This window comes from Hyposmocoma kahamanoa, unplaced genomic scaffold, assembly GCF_003589595.1.
Source record: "Hyposmocoma kahamanoa isolate Upper Pololo Valley unplaced genomic scaffold, ASM358959v1 86, whole genome shotgun sequence".
Lineage (NCBI taxonomy): Eukaryota > Metazoa > Arthropoda > Insecta > Lepidoptera > Cosmopterigidae > Hyposmocoma > Hyposmocoma kahamanoa.
The window spans coordinates 18801074-18827979 of NW_020654289.1; the positions used below are offsets into that span (position 1 = coordinate 18801074).

A 26906-nucleotide genomic window follows, 5' to 3' on the forward strand; every position below is an offset into this window, starting at 1 on the left:
AGACTTTTAACACAATGTATTGTTATTTGTGTTTTTTACATTGCAAGCATTGGTTTAAGACGTACTTATGTTTAGTGCAAGTGGACATTAGTTTAACGAGTTCTTAGGTTTTCGCGATTGTTACACATAGGAAATGAAACTATTTTTCCGGATTTAAATCGCGTATATTTGTTTTTTCAAACAAACCGACGACGTTTCGGGCCCTTTACAGGCCCCATGGTCACGGTTGACTGAGGTGGTACAGTTTTCAACCAGTTATGTTTAATATTAATGCAAACCACCCTATTTTTTCACTATAGTTACAATAGTTATTAATTAAATACCTTATTTTTAATTTTACAAAGAAAACATTCCAATTTACGCTACATTAAGTTTTACACATTATTTTATTGAATGAATTTTTATTAAGTTTTATTTATTATTAATAGAAATTAGAATAAACTAAAACATATTAATTAGTACTGCAGTCTTATGTCTGTTTGGGATTTTTCATTAGAGAAAATACTGGATCCCAAACTGGTGGTACGGAGAAACCATCTTCCCTGTTGAAATTATGATGTTTTTTAATTTCAATGACCTCTCGCAGCATCCTGGGTAGATAACGGACTTCTTTTGCAAGGACCTGGGGTTTGTCAAACTTCATTGAATGTGTAGGTTTATCCATGACATGCTCGCAGACTGCAGACTTGTTTACGCGACGGTGTTTGACATCAGCTATATGTTCTTTGACGCGGGTACAAATACTTCGCCACCTCTCCAATACGATACCACCTCAGTCAACCGTGACCATGGGACCTGTAAAGGGCCCGAAATGTCGGTTTGTTTGAAAAAACAAAAATATACGCGATTTAAATCCGGAAAAATAGTTTCATTTCCTATGGACATTAGTTTGTTATCCCAGTTCTTATATTTCCTCTAAAATATATTTATTCGCGGCTTACTGTTAAATAAATATAAAAATGGTTTAAAACAAAATTATTGAGACGGGGAATTAAGCAAGTAAGTACCGACTTACTTACTTACTAAACTTACTTACTTATCAAATCGAGATTTTTGTTAGTAAAAGAACCGTCTTTTACTAACAAAAATCTCGATTTGATAAGTACTTCAAAATCAAGCTCGGATCACATCAATCTAAAAAAATCTCAACACGAAATTCGATAAAAGCCAAAGTAATAATTACTTGTTAACGGGCAAACAATATCTGTGCGCGCGCCGATCGGAGATAGTGATGCGCTTGAGTCGATGGGATGTCGATAGATGTATCGACAGATATCGTAATGACCGCCATTAAGTGAGGTGTCGACGCGGCGTGGGAGACTTGCTGGCCTACATTCTATTATACTAAGAAATTAAATACAGGATAAAGCATCAACTACTGGAGCTAATATTGTCACAATAAAGAGTTATGTAGTTTGGTTAATAAAAATTATCAAATCAGAAAATCAGATGATTTGTAGTTACGAGACACGAAATCGTGTGAAATGTTATATGGATAAAAAGATGAACGGCAAACTATAAATTGTGATAACAAAACCTGTATAGACTCTTTGTAAATTATACATAGGAATCTAAATATAATTTATGAAGAGAGACAATCGTACTACAGATGAATAAATACGTAAATTAAAATGATCACTTGTACATACAACACTGATGGGTGACAGGTGACAGCATTGGCAGTTTAGAAGCTTATTTTAAGACATTTGAAATGCTAGATTGACCTTTAAAATGATTGAGTAAATGAAAAATTATGAATCCGATCATTGAAATCAGTAAGAGAAAATAGAAATATGTACGATATTCACTTTTGTAATTTGATTCATGTAAGTTCCTTTTTTTATCAGAAGAGCTTACAAATACTACGATGGATATTATGAGGTGTTTTCATTTCGTAAAACAAAAACAATGAAGCATACTCCGCAAAGTCTGCGGTTATTGTGTAATATATACGAGTAAAAGCCAATATTATACTGAAAGTTGAGTGGTTAAGGATTGGTTGGGGTTCCCCCACATTGTGAATTTTAGTTTATTTGTGGTGAGAGTACCAACTGAACATCTGTCGACTTTCATGCTGGAGTTTTGGCCGAAAGAAGTCATGTACCGATGTTTCCGAGGCCGGACACCCGCGTCGTGGTACACGTAGCAGTTCATACATGTAAATAATTAGTGTTTTTTTTATATTATTATGTATTTTTGGTACGTATTTATGGATCCTATCTAAGTTGATTATAAATAAATATATTAAAAAAATAGTGAATGGAGTTTATTTGAACGTAGTTAAACAAAAAGAATCCAATCCACAAAATTATCAAAAAATGAGTTATGTGTACCATAAATATGTCTGAAGTTACATGACATTATAAGTTTTGAAAATAAAATAAAATAAAATAAAATTTGAAAAAAAAATAACAAGAGTAAGTAACTGGATGTGCATTGGATCCTTTTTGTTTAACTACGTCCATTTGTGCTTTCTCCCATAAGGTGAACACGACCTTCTTGTGTGTCAGTTCTGAGGCAGACTAATCACGCGGGCAATTACTCTAATTCAGTGGAATTATTCGGGCGATGTAACGCTTTAATTGAATTGTTGATGTAACCATAATTCAGAAGGTTATTTACACGACTGACTTCGTGTTTTGAACGTACCTAAATGTCAATATTGAACACTGAAATTGGAGTCGTAATTTTGAAATTATAGTTTTGATTTGAATGGTTCTCGTGCGGTGTCCGAATTATAGAATTTTTACGGTTTGAAATATCAAACAACGCGCTTATTTATTTACTTTTATAGATCTTAGATTAATAAAATACAATTGTCGTCATGTAAAAACTGTAATCAAAACCAAATTACAGTTTATTGATGTCCTAAAATTTAACTGTCAGCGCAAGAACAACCTGCTTGCACAGTTTTTTAAATTACAAAAAAAAAATTTGAAATAAAAAGTCGTGCAGCGCGCGTGCGCAAGCATTCGCGCCGGAGCACCGCGCATCGTGTTCCCGCCAAAAAACCGGCGCGCTCGAGATAGTCGAGATGCTTGCCGCGCTGAGCATTCTTGTTCCATCTGGGTAGTTCCGAATGGTGTCTTGGCATATTGTATAGTATTTTATTAAAGTAAGCTAACTTTTTTAAACATTCTGTTGAAGTTTTATTTTTAAACAAGGAAATATAAAGTCGAGTAAGTGACCCATAAAGCGCCCCGAAGGTTCGTATCATAAATCGTTTTTCAAATTAGTTAACCGTTACGCGATTCTCTGCGGTTAATGGAGAGAGAACGGATGTACTTCACATTATAACATAAATTAATATTCTCGTGTCTCAATGCCAATGCTTAAAGGGCAAATCGAAATTGAAAACATATTTCTTCAAGAAAGACAAATTAGCGGTCTAAGAAAAAAATATTCATCATAAGTTATTTACGCAAGGAAAAGTAGCTTCCCATCTCCTCAATTTGTCCCGTTAAGGACCGGCTACACGGTCAAGCTTCATCGCAAGTGAAATTGCGTAAATAAATATGCGTTGCTATTTCGAACCTTTCTGCTGTACTGCCGTATTTCATTTTTCGTAATTGTGTAAGACGTATAGATCTCACTCAGGTTTTAAAAGAGGATATTCTTCCACTGAACTTTTTTGATAATTTCTTGATAAAACGAGTAAGTAAGTTCTTTTGAAACATCTACCAATCATGAATATGATAGTTCATCAGAAGAGAGACGATGTGTATGGGGTTATATTGTGAAGTGAAACCGTCTTGCGCACTGCAGTCGCAGTGACGTCACATACCATAACTCTCAACACGGAGCGCGATTTGTTTGTTCTACAACATGAATTATTGGGACTCTTCATTCTGTAATCTGGCACCTCAAATCCAATATTTTCACGTGGAGTTTTACCAATCGGAGCTAGCGTGTCGTTTCGTCACGATCAGTAAGTTGGCTCGTTGTTTACGCTTATTGTCTACTATTTTATTATATTTTTCATGCTACGTTGTTGTTGACTACTTGCTTACTTTGTGAGAGTCTTTTGTGTTGTTATTTCTTTATTGTTGGTGTTTAATGCAAGGTTGACTATGATATTTTCAGGATATTTATTAGTTACTATTGCCATTTGCGCAGCGGCATTGTCCCTCGGATCTTTGCGATTTAAAACTCTAAGCGGCACTGCAACTCATGGATATGCGTGTTGCTTGCCATCAGGCGCACGAATTGTGGACCCAGTCATCTTCTACGCAAACGAGTACAACTCTTGGCACAATACAAACGTGATTCACTAATATTTAAAAAAAAATAATTGCTAAACCTAAGCACCCAGTTACACGAGAAGAAAGTTTTCGCGCGGGCGCCGCGCGGCGACCGCCCGGTTGCCACGCCTTCATGTACATTAATGGCGAATCTGAATTCTATTTATTATGCAACAACATTTAAATTCCTCTCAATAAAGTTGCCGCGCGGCCGCGTCGACTAAATTCAAGCCAGGCTAGCCCGCGTTCCCGGGACGCTCATTTAAATTAAAACGTAAAAGCTAAATAATAGAGCGTATTTTGCCATGACAGTTAGCCGCCGCGAACTCCGCTCGGCGGTCGCGCGGGGTGAGCGCCATGAAATTCGTGTCGAATAAACACAGATCGATAGAGGGCTAATAAATAAGCTAAAAGTAATTTAAATAAATAACTGAGCTGAAAATGGCCCCCATTATCGTACACTTAGAAATTTTGAACATAGCAACGAAATAATTTTCTTGCAAGTAATAATGTTTAAAAATAATTAAAAATCACCTGCTTGAATGAAATGGCTGCATGATGCAAATGTATGGCGCCGATTGTACAACTGGACCTATTAGAGTACATTAACATAACACTACGTCTCATTCCAAATTTCTCCTGTAGTCTTAAGGGGATACACGTGTACCATGATCACGTGTACACGTACAAGTATCTTCGTTGGACTGGAGTGACATCTTGACAATGCAATTATGTTTTGTCATAAAAAATATTGTAGTAAACAATTTATTTTTTTTAAATATCAACTGATGGGACGAACAAGTCATGAGCCTGATGGTAAGCCACACGCCTGTCCATAACTGTTGCATTGCCACTCAGAGCTTTAAATGGCAAAGATCTGAGGGGCACTGCCACCCTCAGATACTAGTTGACAAGTCCCATGTGCCTGTAATTTCACCAGCACCCTGCGCCTTCAAATCAGAAAACAGTAATTGCTTGGCGGCAGAAATAGGTAAGGTGGTGAACGAACTCATTCACAAGGAGCTCTACTGGTACTACAAGTAATAATAATTCTACATAAAATCAATTCTAAAATTATCAATCCACCGCATTCATTTAGCTAACTTAGGGAGACACTCTAGATAGAAAAGATGTGCTCAGTTTTGTTATGTAGGTAAGAAGCACCACAGCTAGATGTAGAAAAATGTGCGTTTCTCTCTTTAAAAAAAATAAGATCATAAGTCGTTTACATACCGTTTAGCATTATTGAAAATTTACTATCGTTTGTTGTACTTAAGTATGTATATGATACATTTACTTTGACTTGATGCAACCAATTGGCGTAAATACGAAGCAGAGAAATTAAAATTCGAGTTTCAGAGAAATTATTTGTTAAAATCCTAAAATATTCACCACAAAGAATAGTCCATATTGTCCACATGCAAGATAGGCGCCTGGACGTTGAATTGCAGACACCAGCCCATCACAGCATGCCATACCATCACACCATAATGGCAAATATTTAATTGGTGACACATTACAAAATTATTTTCATCATGTTACGTGTACAAATTTTGAGAAATATGATCGGAAACAGATACGGATAGATAGCCATGACCTGTTCTAACCATTTAAGTATTATTTCATAGGTTTCAAAGTTGTTATTGCCAATATGCTGGATATTGTTTATTGGATGTTACACAACATTTATTAATCAGTACTCATTTTGTATATAATCTATGAAGTACTATCTGAATTGCTCATGTTATTTACATTCTGCGTACCCAATGAATTTAGTCTGTGTTATATAATTTAATAAATAATTAAATACAGAAATCCACAATACATGATAACCCCCTACTTCGAATTAAAAGGTCCGACACCCACGACGCATACCTTACCGGATTAGTTTAAATTAACACTGTTTATATTATACATATTTTACTATAAAATTTATTATAAATGTCGTAAACTAACTTGCTACTTAGCTACGGCATCGCTAATGGGATTTTGCTGGTAAATAAATAAATGAATCAGGCAACAGTGAATTGGAGAACGAAATGGAAACATTAACAATCCCTTTTTGTTTATAATTTTCTTGGCTTCGGAAAGCATTTTAGAGAACGTCAAAATTTTTACCGTAAAATTAAATCATCTTCAACCTTATTCTTATAGAATGTAAAGAATATACATATAATAAATGGATATCATAAAACCAACTACGGGCTTTACAGTGCGATTTCCAAGTGCTTTCTGTGTAGTTGCCACCTACTGCTTTTCCATAGAAAAGTATCAACAAACTGACAATATTCAATGATTTACATACATTGAACGTTTTATATTGAATCAATATAATTTAAGACCTACGGCAAGAAAGTTATTGACATTTTTGTGTGCGGTACTAATTTTAAGTACTGTCCATGAAAAGTGTGAAAAAGTTAGGGGAAATATAAAATTTTTAAATCAAACTAAAGAAACAAGAATTGTTTGGGGAAATGGGAAAAAATTATAAAAGGTGAATAGGATAAATAAATATCATTATTAATACTAAACATTCGATTAAATACGATTTGATACTTTTCTTAAAATTACATATGGGTATGAGGTTTAAAAAAACTTTTCCGTTTTATTTTTATTTCTTAATTTAGAACTCCTTATTAGGCAACTGAAGTAACTCTTTTAAACTAAACTAAAAAGTAGCGCGAAAAGAATTTATTTCGTTTCTCATCTGCAATAAAGACATCAACTTGTCCAGTTATGATACGAACTCACCCTCCGTATTCACCAGATTTGGCCCCATTTGACTTTTTTATCTGATTTTTTACTGATTTGGATCAAATAAGGAAGTGATAGCCTGAAACTGAGACTATTTTTTCACTTAGACAAAAAAATTTTGTTTTGATGACTTGAAGAAGTTGGGATATCGCTGATGAAGCTGTATAGAGTTAAAAAGAGATCATGTAGAAGAATAAAAAACAATTAATGAAAAAAATGTTTTTTCTTCTTCTTAAAGTTACGGACTTACCAAACCGCCCTCGTACATACATATATAGAGATAAACAATTGACAACCTTATTTCTTGTGATAGATAGAGTGTGATTAAACTTTATGGATGCTGAAAAGAAATATTTAAAATAAGAATAACCAATTAACAAGAAACAATGTACGTTATTCACGTGGGTTTTACTGTGACAGGTTAATAAATATATTTTACTCGGGTTTTTTTACGATTTTGGAGTTATTTTGATTAAGTTTTTTGGTGTCGGCAATTTGCGTAAGGCCCATTGACGAGACGGCAAAGGGATTCTTCGGTATCCCTACATCCAAACGCATGTTGAAGGCAGTTATGTCGCGTTATCCTTTAGGTATACCGATGTATATCGTCGCGACGTCGTACTCGCGCCTAACCTCTCTTTCAGTCATAACGTTGCAAATAGGTACTTTAAAAATTGTAGTCTTGCTGAAAAAAAGGAGAGTATGATATACCAAGGAATAGAACCTTTGGAAAAATCCCGAAGGCAATAGAGGCACTCCGGAGCCTGCCTGCTCGTTACCCCTAACTCATTGCAGCTTCGCCTATTTCCGATTTGAAGGGTGCTGGTGAAATTACACGCACACGGGACTTGTTAACTTATGTTTCAGGGTGACGGGCGCGGTGGCAATTCCCCACAGATTTGAAGCTCCGAGTCGCTTACCAGCAGGTGCACGACTTGTTCGTCCAGTCACTTGGTGTCATAGAAAAAAGCTGTATTTTATGATACCAATGAAAATTACCTGCCGTGCTGTTCCATAAGTGGGCGCCGGGTCTAAGTCTACATTTACTGGTATTAGGAATTAGCATGTTTGGTCAATGATTAAAATAATAATTCTATACCAAGTGCAGAGAGTTAGAGAGAGTAGAGTTCTTGTGAGTGGTAATTTGTAACTTTGAAATAACAAAGCAAAATCATTCATAGTAACATGAAATTTAACTACACGTAGCTAGAATTTTCTAGATTTTTCCATTGAGTTATTATACGTTTGAGATTCATCTTTGTCACCGCCTGTCGGCTTCGACAGATCTTGCCATATTTCCTCCACAATCTGTGTCAAGACCGAACTAATAAACACTACCATTATGTTTACCACTTCGTTTTATTTAAACACAATTACGTTAAAGACTATTTTTGCATATATAAACTCTAACTATAACATTGTAACTCTGCAACTGTTGTTGAAGTTTACTTGAGCGTTATTTTGTATACCATAAAGTGAGTTTTACAAAATGTGTAGTGCAAAAGTAAAGTGGCTGTGAATATGTGGCTGGAATGAAAACAATGTAAGTAATGGATCATTTAGACTTTAAACTTAAAGTATCACGTAAACAGGGTACGCGTGTTTTGAGTAGCAATGTCTCGTAATGATTTACTAGGGGATCTTTGATGTTTTTTTACATATCTGCTGTTTCACTGATTTAATATTGTTGTTTACATACAATAGGAAAAGGCAATTTACTAAATTAATCATAGTCCAAATACTTAATTTCATGTCAAAACATACTACACGAAGCTTATGGAACGCTTTTAAGGCATTCAAAAGTTTTTGTACAGATTTAAGAACTCCATGGTATTCCGAAGTATATGAATTAAATTTAAAAACATAAAATTTCAATTTTAGAAACAAGATTGTTCTAACTATAAGAGTGGTTACACACGGCGACTATCAGCAGCGACGCAACACGCGCGTTCGTGAAACTTAGCACCTGCACTCTTACCCTTCAAAACCGGAACGCAGTAATGGTCACGTAATTGCTTGGCGGTAGAAATAGGTAAGGTGGCAGTACTTCCCTGGACGAACACTTTCACGAGGAGGTCTACTGCTACTGAATGTGTTTACTATTTGATTGTGGCTAAACATATTGAGCATCCCATGGTTTAAAATAATTACGTAAATATTAGGCCGATATACTATTTCGCACACTAGGTGTTATAAAGCCATATCTGCAAAATTACAACTTTCAGGAGAGGTCTACGAATCTATATACAGAAAAGTTGAACTATGGTTATAGGCGGCTAGATACATCTCATTATGTTTTTAACCATATCTTCCTATTAATAATAAATAAATTTATTATTATTCAATTATAATAAATTTATTTCAAGTCACTTGAACCCATGCTAATGCTAATGAAATAGATATTTTCGAGATAGGCCGCTGTTCTACACGGTAAAAACAGATTACTTAGAAAAAGACAAAATTCTTTGTATGAAGACAAATTTATTAAATCCAACAAAACGATCCTCTCCCTATAGACGCTAGAGAATAATTACTTGATAATAGTAAAAAAACGTCTCAAAAGTGTATTTTCGTTACAAGACAGAAATATTTAATCCAAGAGCAAATTAATTTACTTCAAGTCACAAAGCCACTCTAGATTCAACAAAATATTTATTTGTTATTAGAAATGTCCGATTTTGATTTGAAAAAAAAAAAAGAATGAAAAATTGAGAGGTACTTAATTATTTGACGGAAGATTTATATTTTCTAATATCAAAAAGGATAAATTTACAGGGTTATGGACCCAACAGTGCCAAACCTTAAAGTAGCAGAAATAGGATGGAAATATGGAATCTTCTCAAATACTTGAGGACCAGTGCCGTATAAATGCTACAGCGGCAGAAAGCACTAACAATCCCAAATATATGAGATGACTTTATACTATTGAAGTTAACAAAACGATAGCGCGTTTCAGAGTACATCTAATGCCATCTAGCAGTGGCGTGATGGAACTAATTGCATGTTATACTTGTTACAAGTGTAGTTTGATTTCATGCTGTAACCAAATTTCTTAAATTATGACTATAAAGAACACCCTAACAAACTAGAGATACTACGTATTGTTTCTTTGGATAAATGACTGTTTATGATTTTTATGATTACAAGCACAAGTAAAAGTAATTGTTACCGCGTGCGCCTTCGGCGACATGTCACGACAAGATTGACTATGAAAACGCAACGAAATGTTGCTTTAAGAATATACTCTAGAATTTAGAATATTAATCTGAATAGAAAACTACTTCTTTTTTTGTTTAAGAATATATTTTCTTAAAATACACCCAAGAAATTTTGAATTCATTTAAGATTATTTAAATTTGATGTAAGAGGTAAAAATTTCTTGATATAAGTAATGTCAAATTAATTGATTAGAAATGAAATAAAATCTTGAAGTGAACGTATTTGTCTCAAAGTTAGAATAAAGTTAAGAGTAAAATTGTATTAGAAAAAGATAAGCAGTATTTTTGTAGTGACAATATTTTATTACTTTTAATAAATATTTTTTCAGAATTAGCAAATATTTTGAGAAATTGCTCTTTCTTATTAGTAGAAATCCTTTTTTTCTGTGTAGGAAGCTATCGAAACGTATTAACTTATACCAAGAATGTAGGTTAGGCCTTACGTGTGCCATAGACAATTAATAGTGAATAAAATCATAGATATCATAATACACATGGCATTGATTCGTAGTATCGTATTAAGTACACGGCCGTAATTGTCAAAGCGTGTAAATTGGAAATTGTTACTCGCACGCGCAGGATCTAGATCATTTATCCTCATGACTGGCAATTTATCGATCTGTACGTGATTGCTGCTTTAGTAATTATTAAAAGATTTCATAGAAAAATTAGCCAATGACAAGAAGTAGCAAGTGAAGATCTGGGTGACCCAACGGTTTGTCCTGCGAGCGTGTGTCCTTCTTAGGTCACGGATTGGATTCTCGATAGGATCAAATTGGGAAATGTTTTTTCTAAAAGGAGGTTCCATGTAGCGCTCAAGAGTGAATTCCGGAGCTCTGGTGCTTATAGTACAAGGAAATGTCTAGTTTGAGATAAGGTAATTGATATGGTTGTTTGGCAAATTCTAATGACTCGTAACAATAAGTTATAATGACACAAATTACTGGGAGGTCCCTGTGAGGTAGAGTCCCAGACGTGACAGTTGGTAGAACTTAAATGACAGCTCACAGGTCGTCTCACAGAACTCGCTACCTAAATCTGGAAGAGGCAATACGGGAAATCCACTCGTTATGACCATAAGGAACGTCAGCATTGCACCGTCGTAGTGACTTTTGTCTTGAAATGGAAAAAAAACAGAGCTGTCAGATAACCTGCACGGAGTATAATCTGTTAATAGAGAATCGGACAATTTTTCAGAATTTAAAATTACAGCCAAGAAAATTATTATTTTACTGAAACAAAGCTTTTCAAGTCCCTAAAACGTCCCTAAAAATCTTTAGCTTTAAAACAAAAAGAAAATGCCCCGTAAACAGCCACTATATGTCAACTCAGAACGCGTGACGTCGTTGGTAGGAACAAATTAAACAATATGCACTTACTACTTGCGAGAATTTTAAATATTTATTGACTAATGACCTCTATTGAATAAATGATTTAAATATACAAATCAATATTATTTCACAAAATATTTACTTAATGATCGTTTTTATTTAACAAATATTCTTTTTTAACCGACTTCAAAAAAAGGAGGAGGTTCTCAATTCGACTGTATGTTTTTATTTTGTTGACGAAAATCATCCACCTCTGAGTGTGGCTGTTCACGCGTGAAGATTAATTTTTATAAATAGCGCCTAAATTTTATTATAAGGAGCAATTATTTTAATGGTTGATTTTGCTATTCTCCAATTCAAGGCGGTTTTCTCTCTCAATGTACTTTGATTATTGAGAACCGATTTTTATTATCTCCTGTGTCAAATCCTTATAGTGGCGAACTAGGGCACGAATCCGGGTTTGCGCACTTTCCGGTAACCGATTTCAATAAAATTTGGTAATTCTACGTAGGTCGGTTTTTTTAGTACTTTGTACTGAGGTTATTATAATACCATGTGACGGAACGAAAAATCGTACGCGTCCGCAACACGTGCAGTGCTGCTCAGAGCTTTATATAGCAAAGATCTGAGGGGCACTACCACTGCGCCCGTCACCCTGTGACTAAGTGCAAAAGTCCCATGTCCCATGTCCCATATAATTTCACCAACACCCTTAAACTTTAATACTGGAACGCAGTAATGCTCATGTACTGCTTAAAGGCAGACATAGGTGAGGTGAAGCCAAAAAATATTACGGGTTTTCACACGGATTTGTAATTTTATAGTTATAATATTCCTCTGACGATAACAACAGTGTTAAATAGAGGAAAAACTTAGGGTTTACTAAAAAGATATGCAGTAGCTTCAGACTATTAACATGTTTACAATTACCATCTTGTGGTTATCTTCTAACCGTTATAGTTAATCGATTGTAAAGGCAATCACACATCTAGGAACGTGTTTTGATTTTAACTCGCAGTTTAATTAGTATTCTATTAATTGAAAGTTAATTGGAATTTTAGTTAATAAGAGGAGTTGATTGGCTGTTTAGGTAACTGTGCTATAGTCGCTGGTTAGTAAGTTCGTTGCTCTGGTACTTATAATGCAGGAAATTCTCGAGTTTAAGACCAGGCAATTGGATTTGGTTATCTGGCACATTATTACTATTATTATTACATCTATTTTAGACTCTCGTCTCCCCCATGGCCTAAAAGATTAATTCGGTCATTCTGGAATTAGTGTTGACTACCTAATTTCCGTGGCATTTTTATTATTTTGAAGTCTATTATCGTGTAATTATTAAAAATTAATAATAATAATAGCGCACACACTCAACATAGCTCCGCACTAAGCAAACCCTGGGTCGCGGGTGCCATGGACACACACATAGACAACCACAAATTACACCCAAACTCACGAGAGAAATAAATGTGGGCCATACAAATATTTCTCCCGGCCCGGGAGTCGAACCTGGGACCTCTGCGTGGCAGTGGCAGCATGGTAACCATTCGGCCACGGTGGCAGTTATATTTCACGATAAAAAAATCGAATACTTAAATAATAAAAATAGCCCAGGAAATTAGGTAGTGAACACTAATCCGAGAATGATCGAATTTTGAATTATTAAACGGGAGATGCAGTACTCTTCGGCAATGGCACAGTCGGCCGGGGTCAGGGACTCAGGTTCAAGAACCGGCGAACAATACGTGACGTAGCAGGACTGCCTCATTGTTATTATTATTATGTTTTTCTTTTCTCAGCGTTTTGATTGGGTTTGAACTACATTTATAGACCGAGCTTAAGTAAATATGTGTGTATGTTGGGGGTGTGTTGTAACAAGACCCTGTTTCGTCTTCTTCTATCTGGATGATCTTCTATTTGGTTATACATTATGTAAATTTGCGACCAAATATTATGTGTGACCAAATGTTACGTGTGCGCGGCGGGTGGGTTGAGTCCGTACATTTGTCAAGTTTTTCTAAAATGGTTTATACGACTCTCTACTACTTTATAGTACTATTAGATATTACGCTTTGGTCATAAGTAGGTGCAATATATTGCAATACCGCATTTATATCCCTGCAAGCTCAAATTCGAACCCAAGACCCTCTGCTTAAGAGGCGATAGGTCAAACTATTAGGCTACTGTCTGGAATAGAATAAAATAATATTAGTTAGATACAATGTAGGTAAATATTAGAAATTGTAATGGGTAACTGAAATGTATTGGGTAATTGAATGAAATGTTCATGTGATTGTAATATTTAGCGTAGCAACCAAATTCTCCCTATAAATTTTATTAAGTTTTGGAGATCCAGCAGTAGAACTCCTTGTAAATGAGTTCGTGCAGGGAAGTACTGTAATACCTGTTTCTGCCGTCAAGCCGTTATGTGAGCATTACCGCATTCCGACTTTGAAAAGTAAAGGGTGCTGGTGAAATTACAAGCACATCGGTTTTGACAATCTCAGGGTAACACACGCAGTGACAGTGCCCCTCAGATCTTTGTAATTTTAAGGTTTGAGTGGTATTGTAACTGTTATGAGTAGGCGTGTCGCTTACCAACAGGCGCACGACTTGTTTGATCCTTCACTAGATGCCATGAAAAACCTTATTCATATTTATAGAACTGACATTATGACGATGAATAAATTAAAAAAAAAATATACATATACCGGTCACAGGGATTCTCAATTGAGAAGCAGACATGCTACCACAAGGCTACCACCGCCCAAGCAGGTGCTGTGGTCGTGACCACAAATCTATTATAGAAACTTAAATTCCAATAACGCTTGTCTTGCCTAAGGTCTTTTGACGCACTAGACATACGCGTGACCGACTAAATTAATAATTAGTATAATAGCGTGTCGTAGGTATAGCAGGAACGTAGACGGTCAGTGTAATGAAAACTTCTTATTCGTTTTTACTAACATCATCAAAATACCATTGACAGCATATCTGAAAGAAAACCAATTGTATGTTCGTTTACAGGTACTTTGCTAGATTAAAAATAGTGTCAACGAAAAATAGTTAAACCGATTTTAACAAAGGAACGGTGAACTTAAATTAATATTTTAAATTAATGTAGAGGAAAATAGCGCAGCTAGTACAAAGTAAAGAGATGATGTGTCAACTAACGAATTTCACAATACCTAGAGTTTTTTGCATATTGTTGTGAAATTGATAAACAAGAAAAACTTATTCAATAATAAATAAAAGTAGGTATAGACAAAACTGGAGCAATATGTAAAAGGCAGCAAGAACAACACTGTGATATATAAGTGCGGAAATGATTAGTTTAAATGTAAATGTAACTCAAATCTTGCAAATGAGAACGATAATTTAGAAATATCTAGAATACTTAGCTTAAGACTCCCTAGGGCTAATATAATCGGAGGAAAAAGCGTATCCAATTTCAGTCGGAAAGCGTGGGAAGATTTTGTAACGATTTAGGAAAATTGAAACATCATTTTGTACAAAAAAGTTTTTAAACTGATTCGTATCTGTGATAGATAAGGCTGGGGTTTTGTTGTTATGTCGGTAGTTGTGATAAATAAGATGCAATAAATACTAAAGTTGGTTGAAGTATTAAGACACGAGAAAACGAACAAACGGTGCTCATAAACAAGACCATAAATCCAGCAGTTGCTATAAAGTCATTAAGAGATCCACCAGATACAACAGTCATACATCACGTGTCTCTGAATTTTGTACACAACTTCATTTACCGTTCGCCTATTTATTTTAGTGGCTTCTATCTCGTTACGTTCCGATACTAGTTGATAATCCGTTATTTATGTTCACCATTTTTCAAAAGTACAGCACGCGACCAAGTGTCTTTCTAACTACACGATCGTAGAATTCGGAGTAAGTCATCTACAAACGATCCGACCAGGCCCTACGAGTAATATATAAAACAAGACGACACGCTTACACAATTTCTCCAGCAACATATCAACTGCGATGTTCTGAGAGGCTGTGTAAGCAACAATTTAACCCCCTTCCAGTCATTTGTAATAAAATGATATACTGTCCAGATACAGCATGTTGCTATGTTGACCAGCGACAAATGGTGTACCATACCACCTTTTGTTGCTCTAACGGTTGTATTTTGATATCATTAGGAAATTCTCCGCTTTTACGACAGTGAGAAATATTGTTTCCAATACACAGATTAGACATTTGTAGCTATCGGCTAATGTAGAAAGTGTACTTTCGAAATATGTAATAAATACGAAAAGGCAGTGACGAATGTCTCGCTCGATTAGAGGCTCGATTACAAACCACTTGATGAATACTCTTTTGTTTTAAAGAAACGCTCAAAATCTTAGTCATAGAAAACCAAACGTTAGTAAACAATGATAGGAATCCGATAGAAAGTCATCACTGTAAAAAAGATTATGAGCAAAACCGCCCACCTCGAGAGCTGCATACGTAAATCGCTATAAAACGAAGAAACCGGACACGGAAGACATCAAAATAGTACCAGATCATGTAATTAAATTTATCGGAAAGATAAAAATTCTGAGAAAATATGCTAAAGATTGTATAATAAAGCTATTTGACGGACGCGTGCCGGGTATTAACGCATCGTCTGCATTAGTCGACGCAGGTTTTTGTAATTACCGACTCATTAAATGCCATACAAGATTTATAGCGGCCCTCTGAACAGGTATCGTTTCGTTACACGTATACGAGATAACTACAATTTAGACGTTGTTTTTAATATTAATAAATGCAATTTATGCAGAGACGAAACGTTAATTTAAGATATAATGACGACATTATATTGACAGACGAATAATAAATCGCAGACCGAAAATACTTCACGCATGTGTCAGCAACGCTTACAATTTGAAGAAGGGCATTAAAAACAGAAAGGGAAAATATTCCAGATCAATCTAGAAAGCAGCAATCGAAATGAAAGTTATGTTGATAAAACAATAATGCTCCGAGGCGAGGTATGCACCCGAGTCACTGACCACAGCAACGTACGAGAAACGAAGCCTTGCGATAATCATAATACGCTTGCAGATATGTGATTAGCCGAGAGGTCACGAAACGGTCGGCGTTAGACAGAGAACAATCGTTTATCTCATTCTACCATACCAAGCCCCCATAAAAGCATCTCTCTCGGACAAACGACCGCAGGGCGCCTAAACCGCTATACTAAACTGTGACCTCACGAAATTCTCCGAGCACGATACCAAGGATGATTCACATAATGACGGACGTACAACTTGACATATAGAGATGCCAACACCGCATGAATCCTATCTGACAGCCAAAAACAATTAATTCTCATCTTGATCGTTACGGGCTACTAATGCATTTTATTGAGCTATCATCTCAATTTGCATTGCAAATGACAGTTAGTTATTGTTTAAGTTTTGCCTAATTCGTCAATCTACATTTTACGATAAATTTTGTCTTTTACGACAATGTCATGGTGTCATAGCGTGCTTTTCGATAAATTGGACTAAACATCACATTTTATCCTTGCGTTAACTACAAATTTGACCTTTTAATGGTTAAACAATTAGAATGTAATTTATTTGGTATCAATTAAGGGGCTCTGTATACGACTGATCTCAGTTTCACATCATTAAAATCATGATACTAGAATGTAAAGTGAAACTATAAGGTATAGGTAGCGACGGTACAGAGGGCACGACCAAGAACAGGTTTGTTGAGACTACTAACGTAGTAACCAATATACATACGGTCGTGCATTACTCTCTCGAGTACCCGAGATTATACAGCGTTAGAGACTCGACTGTGAGAAAATTTCACCTGCAAGAAATTCTATCGTAAGTTTAATGCCGACTGCGAATTACGATTTAATAATGTCGAGAGCTAACAAGAGTAAAGGCGCAATAGTAACTGAAAGCACTAATATAGAATGGTAGGTTTCTAATGTTATGAATTTTAAACTTTAAACATGAAGCACGGACAATAGAAAATAATAATATAAACGCGCGAATAAATGACGTCGATATAAAATTCTATAATATCAACAGTAGAATTTTTATTTAAGATGTAAACAAAGACATGTTTCTTAATTTAACTAGCGATTATAAATTTTTGGAAAGTCTATTTGAATAACATCTAAAAACTAGGATCCAAAGTAATCAAATTTGTGTTGACATCGTAAAATAGAGTGTTATGGGTACAATAATAGTTAAACTTAAGAAGAAATATAGTGACAAGCACAAAAGTGCACACAAATCAAAAAATTAAACCTGAACACAATCAAATTAAATATGAAATCGAAGGCAGTGATATTTCATTACCTAACATCACACGTCGTAAAGGAATTAGCATCAGAGAGTGTGAGTCGGACCGCTCGAATAAATCACCTGTATAGTTCGTTAGGCACTCGCCGGTTGCACGGCGGGGGTCCACCTTCGATTCCAGCGCGGCAAGTGGAACGGCCATTGAGGCAACCCCCTGTAGGTGAATATTTTGACGTGCTATATTGTGTCACGTCGCGTTCTACTTGATGAATTATGTTGAATCTAGTTATATTTTATTTAGATAGTGTTGAGTTTCATGCTTTACGTAGAACATTATTGAGGGTTACAAGTTTCGAGGAACTAAGTAGTAAATTTTTTTCATGTGTCTGTTCTAATTTACATTTTTTTATTTATTTATCTTTTTTACTTTTTTATTATTACTGTGTAAGTCGCACATTTAGTCACTATAAGTTTTAATAAACGTACCTGCAAATATAAATGGCTCAATAATTATAGGAAAAACAGAAAAAAACAAATTCATTCGTTAATTTCCAAAGCCAAGACCCGTTCTTTTTTATTTCTGTAGAATCGTGCGCTTGTATATTCTAGTTACTGTCACGTCATCGTCGATATTAACTTTCTTGTTAATTCTTATGTAATGAATCGCTTCACGTTTAAATTATGCAAAAATTTTAATAGACTGATAATCGAATCTTTTGTTGGAGACATTAGAAACGAAACTATTGAACACATTCCACATACCAAACATGGACCACGTAATGAACAGGTTCTTAAAAATGATCGCGCAAAAATAACCTTTATATATTTCTTTATAAGATCTGCGTATTGTAAAAATTTTGGCGATTATATTTTTGGTAGTAGATATTTTTTTGTCGATTTTGAGCGAGATGAAGGCGTCCGTCAAAATTTAAAAAGTTAATTATCGAATACTTTTACCATCAGACGGGTCCGAGTCCTGAGCGGTGATACATCATCCCCGAGAGAGAATATAAATCACCAGGTGATTGATAGTAGTATATATCTCACGCTCGTTCGCTAGCTCCTTTTTTAATCCGACACAAATGATTTTACACTTTGATTCCTTTTTGTGACGCCATTTCGTTGCGGAGTTTATGATCCTCGAATTGGTTTCTGTTCAGGGCTATTGATTCGACAAAAAGAATTACAACATATCACTTATTGGTTGTAATAATATTTTTGCAGTCACACTGGACTCCATTGCGAATCCATCAACATCAAATGCAGCTATTATCGTCATTATATCAACTTGGTGATTGCCAATGTTTTGTGTACTTTATAAGTAAGAGTTTATTCATGTGACGCTTGAGTGTCAGGATTTCTCTTTAATACGTCTAACATACATAAATGTATTTCTATAAAACGTTGTTCATTAACCAAGACTTCAGATCCTATTAAGATTTCCTTATAATAATCCCCCATTATCGCCGCAACAGAGGATTTCACCAACACAATACACTTGATGAAATCTGTTCCACAACAATGTGAAATTCAATAGTTTCTGCCATTATTTCACTCAAAGCTAATGTTTGTAGTAGAAACCTATCAAGTTTATAACAACTATTCAGCCCCGTACTATTCCGGTATACGGTATTACCTGCCCTAAGAATCTTTTTGTACCAGATTACCGTCTATTGTAGTTGGGACCCTGATTCACATGCAAATCGGGTGACAAAACGTGCGGAAATATAATTAGCTTATAGGGTTGGCATCGACTTGGGCAGGTCCGAGGTGTCCGAGGTGTCCAAGGGTCAGACACTTTGACCCTGGTCTAAACCGGTCTATGTTGTCTTCAGATTTTAATTAATGTTTTGGAACAGAACTTATTTGTGACCGATGTCCGGCAAGGGATGTTCCGTCATTAACGTCGGGGGATTTTTCGCGAGTCGGGTCGTGGGAACGCGTCGGCACTCGCTGATGGTATCTTTATGACGCGGCTAGTACCACGTAAGCCTCAGTTTTCCCAGAATGAGGACCATTATACTCGGCCCTGGAGCGTTGTACGAAACATGTCACAGTTATTATGCTCACTAGAAACGATAATATCTTTCGGCTGTGACGCAGAGGACAAAGTCGGTAACTGCCTCGAGTTATTCTCGTAATTCTAAGTGCGGCAATGATTGTTGACACGATTAAATCATTAAATTAATCTCCGGTAGGTCCGAAACTTTTTTAATAATCGTATCGATTTCTGTTATCACATAAGTCATAACTTATAAAAAACTACAATATGCGAAATTGCCATATTACAGTCTTCGTAAAGTATTAGAATCCTCTACAGGCATGAACGAAGATGTGTGACTTGTAAAGAACATGCAATGGTCAGTAAAAAAGTGGACACCAGAAAAAAACGTTATGGTTCTCACGGTGCAGTAATATTTGGTGAACTAGACCGGGCTAATGCAAACAAACCAATCCTTACGGTCAGTTGGCCAACAATGACCACACCTGGTTCAGGCGCAAATTGACACCCTCCTCAAAACATCGCTTCGATCCTTTTGACATCGCCTTTGTTCAGTCAAGGCGTGCACAGGGCTTTTACTTTTCAAAAATAATAACCGAAGCAAACATTGCAATAATTTGCAGCCCCTGGGAATCGGATAATGTTTTTGACGGCACCATAGACCATACAATGCAAGCGCATTGTCCATGGTTTCCTTTACTTTGCTGCATTTGCACTCGGCTTAAGGAATATAATAAAAAGATAGTAATAGTCCAGGACATCGAGGTTTTAAATTTTGTGGCGTTAAATTTGCTTCTTTGCTTCAATAATCTAATGAAGGAATGAATGTTAACGGAGAATTTTTCAACATGTATGCAAAGAACCGGTTTCCCCAAGTTCGATGAATCAAAAATCCCGTCAAAAATGAAGCCATTTTCCAAACAAACATTTTACCAAAAGATCTTGATACTTTTTCAATTTCCCTGATCGCGGTTCATTAAAATTCATCGCGAATCCCTCGGGGGTGCTGCGTGATACCGGAATCTTTCTAAATGACCGGTCCGACACAAAAACTTATTAAGATATTCCAAACAATGAACCAATGATTGATGTGCCCTAAACAAAAGGTGTGGCATAACTGGCATCCATTGTTCGAACAAGTGAAGTGACGGCCGGGCCTTTTATTTAGGGACTTTATGCACTTATTTAATAAACCGGTTCCGGTAATGTGGCTAATTAATCAGAGGAATGCGCTTTGTTTGATGTATTACATTACAGTTGTTGTATTGATATGGAAAAGTCTACCGTTGGCAATGTGCCAGAAAATAATATAACTATGGATCTAAAAAACGTAGACTCCAGATGGTTGCATATTACAACGGATTTTTTTTTAATACATACAAGTTTATTAATTTATAAGGTACTTGTTAAAATGACTAATAATAATAATGATCATTTCTTGCATTATAGTAATACCAAAATACCTTATTTATTGAAAAAGCAACGCAACAAAGCATTAAAGTCTAATTGAGGTATTTCCCCTTTACCGACATTAGCACTAGGACTGCTATTATACGATTTACTCAGCAACACTGTGGCTTAAACGAGTTATTATGCTACGCTACTCTATCATTGAAAACTCTGAGCCTTACATAATGAGAAATAAGTGCAGTAGCTGGACTTCACCTAGCCCCAACGCAATGATTGGAAAAGATAATGAATTATACTTAATTGTAGTAGAAGAGAAAAAGTATTCTAACAAAATAATATATAAAAAATTATAGTATCAAATACCACACCTTCGCACCAACAATAATAAACAACATGTCCAAACAAAAAAACTGACCACTATCAGATCTAAAGGGAATAATGACCATTACAAACCATATCCGTAACAGATCAAGTTCCGTATAACAATTATAAATATATCCGATAGTAGCTCTTCCTCTATAGACCCTTTCAACCGCTAAAACATTTTATAAAACACCTACCAACAATCCTGGTACAAAACAATATAGGTCCGAGAAAAAACTTAACAAAAGATGCGTCGACGCTTCTAATCTCAACCAGATCTACAAGTTTTGATATCTAAGACGATTATACGGCGACAAAAGAGGCACACTTATTTTTTGTTTTCCATTAACAGTTAATCTGGGATAAAAAGTATGAAGCTATAGGTCCATGTAGCGTCACCTTTTCTTTGTTTGTTGACAGCAAACAAATCGTTTGTTGAGAGAAATACGAAGGGTCGAGGATGTGTAATGGGGTGCTTAAGGGTTGAATCGAGAGCAGCGGGTTACTGTGTCCTTTCCGGGGCCTGTGGCCTTTGGATTATCGCCACGGAAGCAAGGGATGCTAATGATGCTGTTGCAAAGGTGTGATGAACAAAAACTTTAGACAAACATTGTTGCGGTACACATTCGAAGGTAATGTGCACTGTAGGCAGATTTATATATACAAGTTTTAGTAGTGTTTTCAACACGTAAAATGTATTTTTTTGTATTTTAGAGGAAGGAGGTGACACCAACTAAGTTGACTTAACCCTTCACCTCTAAACCAGGTCAAACACCTCACAAATATTCGAATAAATTTGCAAAAATAATTTTTAATATGGACACAAACTGAACATTGTAACAAAGGTGTCCCACCAGGTGATATTCTACGCCCGCATTTCTATATTATGCCTCAGCGGGCGTCCGAGCCTCAACCTCGTGCCCTCACAAGACCGCTTCCTTTATTGCGAGAGGAAATTACTTCGGTCGCGTGTTATCTTTGGAATGGACACCTGTTTTTCGGGGTATTTGTGATTTTTGTAATAAACAAAGTGGACTTAGTTGTTAAAAACACAGTTGATTTGTTTTTTGTGTTTATAGTGATGCGTGAGGCCAATGTTTGAATAGGATCAAGTTCTGTTCATAACAATTGTAACAACACAACAAAGATCGTTTTCATATATACCTTAATATAATATTATTGGAGGACATATCCAGTAGTAAATGAAATTCTCAAATATCAATCTCGATTCTCGAATAGATCTTATTAAAATAACTTCTGAATAAGATGGATGGTGCACCGTTAGACTTTATCGCATATAATCAAGCACACTTTTACTTATTCAAATGCATTGCAGCACATCACTTATGAAATTTTACTGCAGTGTCGATTGCTTAACAGAAGGTAACGTCATTCGATGGCCAATAAATGTGTGGGCATCTTTTGCTTTTAGAGCCATAAGGTATGAGTGTCGCGTGTCATAAAACTGGACACACAAAGCCTATCATAATCTTTATAGATATGTATAGGTACATACAGTCCCTACAGAAATTACTCTTCGTAAAATATGACACAAAATAAATTACTACTAAATGGTTTTTTACCAGATGAGCACACTTAGTCCCTAGAGCGGATTATCCGGTGAAGATGCATTCAGTACCCAGAATACTATAACTTCAATTCAAGGATTGATTCAACGACAAATCGAGCCAGTAACTTGCCTTTGTTATATTCGAAGTTGTTAAATAGTAAGCTACCAATGTTTGTCGATCGTCCGAATCTGCATTTAACTAGGGTTTATTTTATTTTTGTATGTATTATTTTTCTTAAGATTTTTATAAGCTCTTCGTTTTTACTCTTCTTTCCTTGACACTTAGGTCTTACACCTTCTTAATTAGCACTGCAAGTGCTCTTTTGTGCGCAATAATTAACAAAAGGAAAATTCATTGAAATAAGTCTTGTGCATTAAAACGTCAACTCACTTCACTGATGAAACGTCAAGGTCCAACGGTTAACTTTACTGGATTATTTCCCTTGACCTCCTCATAGTCTACACTAACTTCGTTGAATAAAAAAATATCTTCTTTACCAATAATTTTTCAATATTATTTAAAAATAAAGTAAACTAAACGTCTCATCTTCTATCCAACGTAAGAATAACAACAAGTTTTATTATAGATAACTGCGATTGGTATATCTTTCTGATTGAAATATGCGGATGATACAGCTTCATCATCATCATAAGGATGTCTTATCGAAAATAACTAATCGAATTTTTAGTTCACCGGCTTCGAAATATTCACCAGATTAGTAAGATTATTATGGACATACTCATTACCCAAAGTATTCTCATTTGCCACAAATTCCAAAGCACCAAAGGAGGTCAATTTGACCGCATACATTCCGTCACTACCATCCATCACAGGGCTGTCTTTAAAACAATAACCGTCTATATTAATTCCAGTATAATAATAACCTATTACTGCTCATAACTTCATATCAGCTAGTGTTGTGCTTGGTACTAGTTTATGTCTCATCTTCATATCTGTTGAGTCGTTACAGTATCTGTATTTATTATTTTTGTAATTTAAAAACTACACTCATGGACGTATTTAGAAGAACGTTAAAAAAGATTAAGAAGATATGATCACAATGTTCATTAGAACCACAACTTCTAATTTGAAAAAGGAATTACTTCAATCAAGTCTCTTTTGATTTCGATTCTGATATAGGTATGTGGCCAGTGGTTCATGTGAACGTTGTTATCATAATTCAAACTTCTTTTAGCGTTTCTCTAAATATGTCCATGAGTAATTTAAAAATGTGGATGTTCTTAATTTGGGCTTATCTAATTTGAATTAGATAAATATATACCGATTTGGAGAATACTCCTTTGAGTTGGGACAGGAAGATATAAACGACAAACACTGTATTTAAAATTTATGATTCCAAGGTTGAATAGACGATACTACTCTAATATAAAATAGATAACTGTGGTATATTCGAGGTATATGGATGTAATTACTGGTAAAAACGAGTTTATGTAATATTTTTTGATCTTTTCAATATGAGTGTGATTTGGGAAGTATTGAAAAGGGTTAGGGAAGAAAGAAATCTTTTGAATACAATAGAGAACAGAAGGAGGAAAATGTTTGAACATTGTAATGACGAATTTTTGAGAATGACAATTGAGGGGAAGATAGAAAGGAAAAGAAAGAGAAGAAGACCAAGAATGGCGTATACTGAACAAATGAAATAGGTCAAAAAGCTGGCTATGAACCATGAGGAGTGGAGGATGCTATACCGACAAGAGCCTGGCTCTAAAACAGGATGATGATGATGTGATTTCGGCAAGGAGAGCACTGAGTGGACACTTATTTAATCCGTAGTGAGGCTTACCATTGCAGTTGTCTTTTTATATAATAGGTTAGTTAATTTGTGCGCTAAGGTTACTTTTATAATTGTATTTGTGAGGATCTGTAATTGGCTTGCAGTAAGACTAGCATGACAGGGCGCGACTTGCACTACAGCGATATAAAGAGCGAGATACTGCTATTCTTGCATAGCAATCTCGCTCCAGTTGCAGTCTGTTGTGCTAACCCTGCAGTACCTATATTATTTAGGATTAAACTGTAAGTCTTCCTGTTAGATAAATGAGTACAATACCCAGTCTCGTTCAGGTTATTTGTCTGGTGGTATTTTTAATACATGATAGGCAGATGACTCCACTCCACCTAATGTTAAATGGAAAGTGGAACCAAACGTGAAGGAACCTAATATAGTGTAGATACAATTACTGCCCTAGCCGCCTCCAACCTGCATACCTAACAAGATGCTTCTTCACGCGTCGTTTGAAGCACCCCATAGGTATGCTGATGTCGCCGGCTTCTAGTAAAGTAGATCAAGCTAGTATTAAATACCGCGAATATAAGCACTTAGCTTCCCTACACTGATCGTCAACAGTTACTTAGTTTTGCCCTTGGGCAGTTGTCCGACTAATGACGCGGCAAGATTAATGATTTTACTAATTACACAGCGACAATGTATCTTTAACTGCTTTTTGTTGCTTATTAAAACACCGCCGTGTGATGTATATGATGTCGTAAATAGTTGGTAGTTGTAGAGTGGCGAATAACAAGTGTTTTGCCAAATAGCCTTAGGTATTGAGTAATTATTCATTATTATATTAACTTGTCACGCGTTCTAGGGACACTCCGTGTCACCAACGATTTAGATTTTTTTTAAATTAAAAAATATATTAAATTTTAAATTAATAAAATGATGGATGAAACACAGTTGCGCGTTAGAGACACCGTGTGGCACTAGAACGCTACAGTACCAAATTCATTAAGGACTGTCTAACAATGTTAGGTGTGAAATTTAACAGGCAAACGATGTTTTCATCCATAAAGATTAAAATTTTTTACGTGTACAGTGGTTATGTAAAACAAAATTTGGACCTGTTTATAAACTAGTACTTACAGTGTAAAGCTAGTACCGGCGAACAGAAAGAAAACTTTAGTAACATGGGTTATGGGAACAAATGTCTCAACATAGGCATGGATACACGTTAGTCATAAACAATAACCAATTGTTAGTAAAATTTTCTTTTGAAATTTTGAATGTCAAATCCACATTTTAACCATAATATTCAAATGTGGTAAAAGTAATTAAACATATTTTAAAATAAGACAAATAAACAATGTCAAACGTGAATTCATGTTAAAATTAGTACCTACGAGATAACAAGCCAAAGTACAATTTGAAGCAACTAAATTTATAGCAAATTTAAACATAAAATTTAATAGAAAGGAATAAAATGAAGCACTGCAATGAAAAGCGAATAAAAACTTTTACCACTTTTGAAAACTCTTATTACACTTCAACCCGGTTAGCATGATTACATAGAAAAGACGTTGGGACCAGAGGACACAGACATTGCCTTTCGAATTATTCACGTCAAATCTCTTACAATTATGAAAAACCTGATTGTAACACAGAAGTAATACAAAGTTTGTCCAAATTCAACCAAAAGGGCATATGATAATGGCTTAACGTAGACAGAGGCCTTGAAACGGTGAATACGTGAAGTTCAAGGGGACCTAAATAAGAAGATCAAGGGATCTAAAATTGAAGATTAAGGCAATTTAAATAATTTTTGAGAACCAGATACTGCGAGTGCCACAAATTGTTGAATAGCTCAACCACAACAACTAGAAAAAGGACGAGTGGCGCTTTACATTTTAAGGTTATGAAATATGTGGGAAGAAATACTCTTCTATAAATATGATCCAATATGGTGTTTGGATCTTAGAGATCTAGCAACTAGGATCTTT

At 35.4% G+C, this 26906-nt stretch overlaps 1 protein-coding gene across 1 annotated transcript in view; it reads right to left on the bottom strand.

The window, feature by feature from the left end:
- Window positions 1-26906, bottom strand: part of LOC113234936 (COUP transcription factor 2) — a 156168-nt gene that overhangs the window by 96036 nt on the left and 33226 nt on the right. The gene's annotated exons all lie outside the window — the stretch shown is intronic.